The following is a 9,662-nucleotide window of genomic DNA, read 5'->3' on the forward strand; positions in this document are numbered from 1 at the left end:
ATTGTTGTTTGGTGGGCCCAGGCTGGATTCAAACCCGCCACCTTAGGTGTATGTGGCTGGTGCCTTAGCCACTTGAGCCACAGGCGCCGAGCCTAATGTCTACTCTTAATGGCCTGACTGATGTTGGAGAAAGATTTCTGGGTGACAAACAAAAGCCACTAAATGCCATTCATCATAGTTCTTGTCATAACCAACTCCACAAACTATGAGATGCACGTGGGACATGCAACTCACTGTGTGCAAGCTGGGCATGCAATGACAGAGATGTACACTCGGTGGGTTGTAGTCAGTGCTGGGAAATGCCGTGTCAACCAAAGACGAGGGGGCCGGCGATGCCTTCCCCACACCAGCACAGTATTGTAGAGAATGAAGGAATGAAATCAAAGGGATTATTTTTCTCCATACAAAAGAGAGACAAGAATAGAAAGGATACAATTGTCACCATTTAAATATATGCCTTTATGTTTTACCTTCTAACTGTGATCTTAGGTTATAAGTCAAGATAATACAAGCTGATAAATACATTGCGTTACTTTTCCCCTCAGGGAGGAGAAGAAAGATGAAAGAAAGCATCAGAAGGAAACCTCTCCAACAGTACCTTCTCATTCCTTTTCATTTTATTTTCTGGCAAAGACTCCAGTGCAGCTATTACTTGTCTGAGAGGTTGCAAAGGAAGATGGAACCCAGGGTTAGATAATAATGCTGGAAGCTTAGGAGAGGCTGCAAAGAGCATTTTGTAGTGTTGGGGGTTCAGGAACTCCTCATTTGTGCTGTGGATTTGGCACACAGGGCTGTGGGCTCTAAGCACAGCCATGGGGCTGTATCCCAGCTCCGGGAGGGAGGGACACAGGCTGCTAATCACTGCATTTGAGGGTTGTGATGGAGGCATGGAAACTTAACCAAAATTTGAGGAAATTACTTTCCAGTTTATCAGATTCCTTGCTAAATGTCTACCTCCTGAGGTTCTGCTGCTAGAAGAGAAGGCATTCTAGCTACTTAGCCTTTTTCTGTTCTTTTATTAAAATTGAATTGGTGTAAAAAAATCACAGAACATGCTATATAATATATTTAAAAAAGCCATTAACTCCAGAGGCCTCCAGGGCATGTCACACCCAGTCACTTTTACCTCTAATGAGAAAGACGGTAACAAATGGATAGTAGACAGGTCCCTTCAAAATAGGAAGTGTTATGTTCCTATAAAGTCCTAAAGTTACTTTATAAAACTAGCTTGAGCAAATTATTTCTGTCTACAATATTCATTTCTCCAGAGCATCCAATAAAAAGCCCACAGAAGAGTTCTTCCTGCTGCAGGATGGTCATACCCCCAGGAACAGGAAAGTGTCCATGGTAGATCCAGGCACAGCTCAGAGGTAGTGTAGGTTGGTTCCAGACCACTGCAATAAAGTGAATATCACAACAATAAAAGGAGTCATATGGCCTTTTTGGTTTCCCAAAGTGTATAAAAGTTATGTTTACAGTATAGAATAGTCTATAAGTATGCAGTGTCTAAACAATATTAAAATATACTTTATTGCTGAAACATACTAACAATTGTCTGAGCCTTCAGCAAGTTGTAACCCTTTTGCTGGCGGAAGGTCTTGCCTCGATGTTAATGGCTGTCGATTGATCAGAGTGGTGATTGCCAAAGGTTTTGGTGGCTATGTCAATTTCTTAAAATAAGAAAATGATGAAACTTGCTGCATCAACTGATTCTTCCTTTTACAAAAAAAAAAAAAAAAAACCCTCTGTAGCATATGATGTTATTGGATAGCATTTTATCTACACTAGAGTTTCTTTCAAAATTGGAGCCAATTTTCTTAAACCCTACCATTGCTTTATCAACAGAGTTTATAGGATATTCTAAATCCTTGTGGTCATTTCAATAGTACTCACAGTATCTTCATCAGGAGTAGATTTCATCTCAAGAAACCATTTTCTTTGCTCAACCATAAGAAGAAAACTCCTCATCCACTCAAGAGTGACCACAAGTTTGTAGTAAGGCAGTCACATCTGTAGAGTCTCCTGTTGATTCTAGTTTTCTCGCTAGTTCCACCATATCAGGAGTTACTTCCTCCACTGAGGTCTTGAAACTCTCAAAGTCACCCATGACGGTGGGAATCAACTGCTTCCCTCTCCTTTAATGTTGATATTTTGACCTCCTCCCATGAATCATGGATGTTCTTAATAGCGTCTAGAATGGTGAATCTGTTAACCCCCAGACTCAATTCAAGCACCATTCTGAGAGTCAAAACATCGCTGCAAAAGCATGAGGAATTTTATTCATTCAAGCTCAGAGCCTGGGCTGCTCTTTAAGAAAAAGTGTAACAGCCCTTACAGACTATCTAGAAAGTCCCTTTATACCTCTCCCTCTTCCCTCCCATTAGACCATCCCACCCCATCCCCTTATTGGTAGGTAAACCATGTCTGTCCTAAACTGACAGGTACAGGGTGGTCATGTTCAGGGTTGATTGACTCAGGGATGAGTCTTCTGTGTCTCAGGTGAGCGAATGAGAAAGAAGGGATAAAGGTCGCAAGTGGGGTGAGTGCAGAATAGAGTGAGGAGTGCAAAAGGGGAGGGGGTCAGGATGTGGGCTGAGTGCACAAGGGGGCTAGTGGGACAAAGGGGAGGGGGTCAGGATGTGGGCTGTAACACGTAGGTATGATAAGGTCCTTGGTATGCAGTGGCCTGTTGTTCTGATTAAACAACAAAAGGAGGTACTTTGACTTGTGACTTGAATTAATTAGTTTGGCTCCCACAAATCCTTTCCAGAAAGTGGTAAACTACCTTTGCTCAGCTCCTTAGAGGAATCACTATCTTTGGCAGCTATCACCTTATTTATTTCTTAAATAGCAAGAATTGAAAGTCAAAATTACTCCTTGATATATCAGCTACAGAATGGACGTTGTATTAGAAGGCATGAAAACAACATTAATCTCCTTGTACATCTCCATCACAGTTCTTGGGTTACTAGGTGTATTGTTGAAGGACAGCAATATTTTGGAAAAAAAATTTTTTTTCTGAGCAGTAGTCCTTAATAATGGCCTTAAAATATTCAGTAAGTATGATGTAAGCAGATGTACCATCACCCAGGCTTTATTGTCCCATGTATAGAGCACAGGCAGAATTTTAGCATAATTCTTAAGGGCCCTGATTTTGAAATGGTAAATGAACGTTAGATTCAACTTAAAGTCACCAACTGAATTAACCCCTAATAAGGGTCAGCTTGTCCTTTGAAGGTTTGAAGCTGGGCATTGACTTCCATCCAGCTATAGTCTTAGATAGTATCTTCTTCCAATAGAAGACTGTTTTGTCTACATTGGAAATCTGCCGTTTATTATAGCCACCTTCACAATGCTCTTGCCTAGACCTTCCAGATAACTTGCTGCAGCTGCTTCACATTGACTTTTATGTTATGAGGGTGACTTTTTTTCTTTTAAACTTCATGAATCAAACTCTGCCAACTTTGAACTTTATTTCTGCAGTTTTCTTACCTCTTTCAGCCTTCAGCCTTCTTAGAATTGAGGAGAATTTGAACCTTGCTCTGGGTTAGGGTCTGACTTAAAGGAATGTTATGGCTGGTTTGATCTCTCCAGAACAAACTATCTAGATCTAGAATTTTACCCGTAGCAGCAATGCAGCTGCTTCCCTTTCATTATTCATTTGTTTACTGGAGTCAACACTTTTAATTTCCTTCATGAACTTTTCTCTGCATTCACATCTTGGTCATTTGGGGCAAGAGGCCCACCTTTCAGCCTACTTTGCTTTTTGACATGTCTCCCTCCCTTAGTGTCATCATGTTTAGTTTTTGTTTTCAAGTAAGAGATGTGTAACTCTTCCTTTCACTTGAACACTGATAGGCCATCACAGGGCTATTAACTGGCCCACTTTAAATATTGTTGTGTCTCAAGGAATAAGGGATAAAGAGAGAGAAAGATGGGGACTGTCTTGTTGGTAGAGTAGTCAGAACACACACATGTATGATTAAATTCACCATCTTATATGAGTGCAGTTTGTGATGCCCCAAAACAATCATAATGGTAATACCAGAGGTCACTGATTACTTTTTTAAGAGCCTATCTATTAACAACGAAAAAGTCTGTACCAGGAGACCCAGTTTCTCACCTGATTGAACCTGTTACTTTGATACCCTTTGTAGGATAGGTCAGAGGCTCATTGGCTCTTTCCTGGATTATACATGAGTCAGGAAGGACACCTTTTAGTGAATCAATGAATATGAAAATAAAGGAACATCAGGCAAAAGTCACATTACCAACGTGCAAGGCCAATTTTGGCCTGTGGTTCCTGTGGAAAACTAGATTGTATTTAATGTCTCTTAAGATTATAGGAATAGTAAGTTCTATGTTTCTGTGTGCCACTGTCCACGGGAATCCCCCCCATGTTCAAGCACTCTGTGCTGTAGACAGCCTGCCTAGAGGCTGTCCTCCCCCTCAGGCCTCACAAGCCTTGTAGTGAAGTACAGGGTTTCATCAGCATCATGGCCAGTGTTAGGAAGGAGGCAGAGTTAAAATCCTGACTTCCCCACCTCCATCTCTTGCTGCCCACCTAAGAAGTGGGTCAGGGCAAATGCCCATCAGTCTAACTGGGGGATTTTTCTGCCCGATTGGAGTTTGGTGCACTCCATTCCTAGTCCTTTAGAACAGGTAGATGAAATCAGAAAACCTAGATCTTTGGATCCAAACATAGCAGGTTTCCAGGAAGTAGCCCAGGCCCCTTTTGCCTGACTGATCTGTCCGCCCAGTCTCTTGCCTCCCAAACTCAAACTCAAACTCCAGTTTTCATCTTTGCTTTCACTCTTTTGCTTTTGGAAAGAAAACATTTTTATTCCTCCAAATAGATGATCTTCAAATTTCTGCTAGGGACCTTGGATTACCCTATGGAAAGAAAACATCTTTTTTACTCCAAACAGATGATCTTCAGATTTCTGCCTGGAACCTTGAATTATCCCATTGCTCTTTTCTCTAATTTCCTCCTTTCTCTCAGGGAGCCGTGTCCTACTCCCAGCCCCCACCTAAGAGATCCAACCTCACTTTGGCTGCACAGCCCTGCTCCCACACTCCCTTCAGAGGGAGTAATCTATCCCAGTGGTTAGATCTAGGCAATTAGAAATATTAGGTACAAAGAGCCAAAGACAGCTTTCAGTCTCCAAATCAGGGTTTGCCTTTGCAGAGCTTGCTGTGACTATGTAGTCATTATATCGGAGATTTGAATAATTTCCATTTCCGTAACTAAAACTTAAAGATGTGATTTGAAATGCTCATTGTCCATTGAGGGCTCCAGGTTTTTTAAAAGGCCATGTAATTGAAATGTGGCAGTGTTAGCTGCAGTAATGAGCTAATCTGAATCAGATGCAGAAAATATCTTTTGGAGGAACCAGTATCATCAACTCAAACTTGCAAAACAGTACCAAGTTAGCAAGCTCTTGTCTTTAAGAATTCTAGTATCAATATCTGTAGGGAAGACAAAGAGATAGAGACTAGCATTGCCTTGTTAAGAAACTATGGCTGAACATTGAATGTGGTAATAAGTGGAGGGAAAAAAAACCCTGCCTGGCTGAAACGGCAGTTAAATTATTCATTACACTGTAAGCATGCAGTTGGAGCATGTGTGAAATTTTTTCTTTTCAAATAAAGAGAAAATCAGCGATTCACATAAGCCCTTGGGAACTCTTCCCACCCAATACCAAGAAAACAATTCAACTTTGTAAATAAATCTCTATACTGAGAATCAAATGTGTGTTGAATTAAGAGCCAGCGAGAAGCCTGCCTCTGACCCTGGTTCTGTTCTCCCGGCCTTTATACTAAATTGAATACATCCTGAATCTAAGTCCCGAATCCACAGTCCCGTCACCAAAGCATCCCCACCTAGGACTCTAAGGTACTATGTGGTTTCAGCAGCCGAATCTGGGCAGGTCTCCATCTTCAGATCAACCACTCCTGTTCAGCTTCTGTTACTGCTCTTTGCACTTGGATAACACCATCAGATTCAATGTTTACAGCTGGGAATCTCTCACTAAACCACTGTGTTTCTCCCTGGATGCTGACATCTGCGTTTGAGTATAGCACCAGAATCTTGACTTTTTTAACATTTTGGTAAAGGGAGCTAATTTTAGTCGACTTGGGGATGATTCTTTCATAAATTCACAGATCCCTTACAAGGGGCCATGACTAGGTCATGCTGCTCTAGAGGAAAGTCTGTGGCCCAAACGCCCCTGACATGTCTGCTTCAACCTGGAGTATATATAAAAATAGAAATCTCAACTCTCCGATGGATATATGTTGTATTTATTGATGTCTATGTCTATTTCAAAAGCAGAATTCCAAAATATGCATTCTTAGAAACAAAAAGGCAAAGGTATTTGGGCATAGAGGCCCAAATGTAAATTTTTGAAAAATCAAATTCTTTTCCCCAGTATCTTCTTTTTGAAGTTACTTTTGTTTCTCTACATTTATTCTTACATAGAAAGAAAGAATAGGTCTCTAATGTGAATTAATTAGTCATTGGGACAAGACCAAATATTTAGGAATTTTCTAATCTAAGAGATTAAGTATGATTTTTATTGTTTTCCATTTAACTTTTTTTTTACATTATTCGTACTATCTACTTGTGAACTGAATTAGTATTATTAGAGAATAGGTACTTAGATGCTGCAAGCTCTGGGGTGAATTCTAGCATACAGACACTTGAAAATCAGAAACTTAGTAGGAAAAGAGAAATAGTATTATTGGTATGTTTGTTCTGATTTACAGAATCATTAAGATGTACTAATGGGCAAATCCCAATCTGTACCCCAACTCCTTTTCCTTCTTTCTTTGGTTTTTTTTTTTTTTTTTTGGCCAGGGCTGGGTCTGAACCCGCCACCTCCAGTATATGGGGCCAGCGCCCTACTCCTTTGAGCCACAGGCACCACCGACTCCTTTTCTTTTTTAATATCTTTAAATACATAGGAACTGAGTACAAGTGAAGCCATTTGTTTTTATCCATAACTGGCAATTTCTTTTTATTGTAAGTAAATAGGAGAGAACATTAACCATTGAATTTAAAACAGTGTTACATTCCTTCCATCAATGTCAGATGCGGTTTGGGGGTGTATTTGCTTTTGTTCTTTGTGGGTGGGGGAGGGGGGCTTGGCCTTAGACCTATTTTGAAAGCCCAAGAAGAAATTCGTCATAAACTTTGCTTTGTGTCAACCCACATTTACCAAGATTGGAGTTACTGAAAAGCAACACTGAAAAATGATGATGAAATCAGATTTTGATGAGCTATGCATTTTTTACAATTTCACTGAGAGTATCTGTGGAATTAGATAGTCTGACACACAATTGGTATTCCTAACAGTTCACTCACAAGGACAAATTTTTATTGATAAAAATGTTTCTCCCCCAAAAGCAAGTGAAATTGCCCATGAATTATGAAGAGGCTCTCTCCCTGGGCAGCTTTTTAATAGTAGCTGACCGGACTGCTGCTCTGAGCAGCTCCTAATGCGTTTGCTCCTGAATTAGTAATAGGCACCAACCTCAATGCATTTGTACTTCAGGCCACTTTCCCCCAGTGCTCAACTTTTTTGGTTCAGCAGGCTGAGTCAAAATAAACAACTAATATGGTTTTATTTTTCTTTATTTTTTATAACTTTATTTTTTTTAAAAATTACCAGAAGATGCAACAGGAATTATAATGATGGGTTGAAACGTCTTCTCCAGTGCTTTATTGTGATAGCTTTATTCTCCCTTCACATTTTACTTTGATTTTCACATATAGCTTATGAAACATCTTTCCTGAATGTTCTCGTGTCCAGCCTCCTCTAGTACTTCAGAATTTGTTTGTTTTAAAAAAAAATTCAGATGAAATTTGAGAATCTGATTCCTTTTATAATTTAGCAAGTAGAGGGCAGAGAATTTTGGCTAAAAACAAGTCAGGTTTTTAGATTCTGAATATTGAATAGAATCATCAGATTGCTCTTGGCTGACTGAGATTAACACTACTTAAAGGACCCCCTCAACACCACAAATTTGTCTGCACACTATCATCTCTGCAGCAGAAAGAGGATGCTTACCACCCAGCAGCCCCTGGCCACCTGCCACCCACCTGTCTTGCCAGCTGCTGAATGCTAGGGAGGCCCCGCGGGATTTCACCCAGTGAATCTCTGGGCGCCAGGACATTTGTTGCTAATGCTCACCAATGGCGGCTGCTCATGCAAATCAAGTGTGCAAGAACTCTCCCACTCCACCCTTAGAGACCCTGCCTTGGGAAGCCTGGGATGGAGCTCAGGCACTACGCTTCTTAGTTTCCCAGGGGACTGTAATGCTCAGCCAGGAGAGAGCATCCCTGCTCCATCCTGAGGAGTTAAGCCACCCGTTTGCCCCTAGAAAACTAGAAAAAGTGCAGCTCAATCCTCAGGGTGATACATGTGGTATTGTCTCCAGGGGTTTTCTGTTCCAGGGCAGGGAATAATTATAGTAAAGTAGCAAAGAACAAGCTACACAAGAATACGGTGAGCTAATGAGAGAACTCCAGGCCAGCAAAACATCCGGCTGGATGTGGCCCATGTTGCTCCAACTGCAATTGCAGAGAAAGATGAAAAAGGAAAGTGATTTCTCGGGAACACAGGCTCTCCATATTTCTAGTAAATTTATTTGTACTATGGGAAATGCTTTGAAAAACTTAAGAAGTCTGGAGCTGTGGGGCCCTAAAATATTTCCCTTTGATTCTCAGCATAAGTTACCCAAAGGACTTACTTATTTTAGACCTAGATTTCCAAAAACGAATGATAGCCACCCTCCTGTGAATGGCTGATTCTATTAAGAACTCTGTTTTCTCACCTTCATTTTATTTCGTTCTTTTGTTTCCTTCTACTAAAATGCTTTACTTAGATCTTTCCATGGTGACAGTCATAAACATGATTCTGAAATTAATAAGGTCCAGAGTCTGATTATCATTTGGTGCATCATTTTAGTAATACAATCGCGTTCTAAACATTTACTTTCTCCCTGTTACTCCAGGATGGAATTCTTCGGTGTGGCTTTCCAACTGTCTAGAAAGTGACCCCACAGTCCACACTCTGTCCCCTCCAATCACTCCTGGCGCACATCTGTTCTTAATGTTCTTCTAGCTTTGTTCCTCAAGCAGGCCTCCCTGGGGGGCTTTGCTCATACTTCTCTTTCTTTTGGGTTTACATTCACTTACTTCTATGTATCTAAACTAGAAATGTAAAATTCCTGATAAATATGATGCCCAGAGAGAGAAAAGATCGGCTCAGTGCCTGTGGCTCAAGTGGCTAAGGCGCCAGCCACATACACCTAAGGTGGTGGGTTCAAATCCAGCCCAGGCCTGCCAAACAACAATGGTGGCTGCAACCAAAAAATAGCTGGGCGTTGTGGCAGGTGCCTGTGGTCCCAGCTACTTGGGAGGCTGAGGCAGGAGACTCGCTTGAGCTCAGGAGTTGGAGGTTGCTGTGAGCTGTGATGCCACGGCACTCTACCCAGGGGGACAGCTTGAGGCTCTGTCTCAAAAAAAAAAAAAAAAAAAGAGAGAGGGGGAGAGAAAAAATAACACACAGTATTTTTTTAAAATATGAAAAATCCAGAATCTGTCAATATAAGTTACTTAATTATTTTTTTATTTGCTTTTGTTTTGACCTTTAACT

Source organism: Otolemur garnettii, unplaced genomic scaffold (genome assembly GCF_000181295.1).
Source record: "Otolemur garnettii isolate 467f Iridium unplaced genomic scaffold, OtoGar3 scaffold00119, whole genome shotgun sequence".
Classification (NCBI taxonomy): Eukaryota; Metazoa; Chordata; class Mammalia; order Primates; family Galagidae; genus Otolemur; species Otolemur garnettii.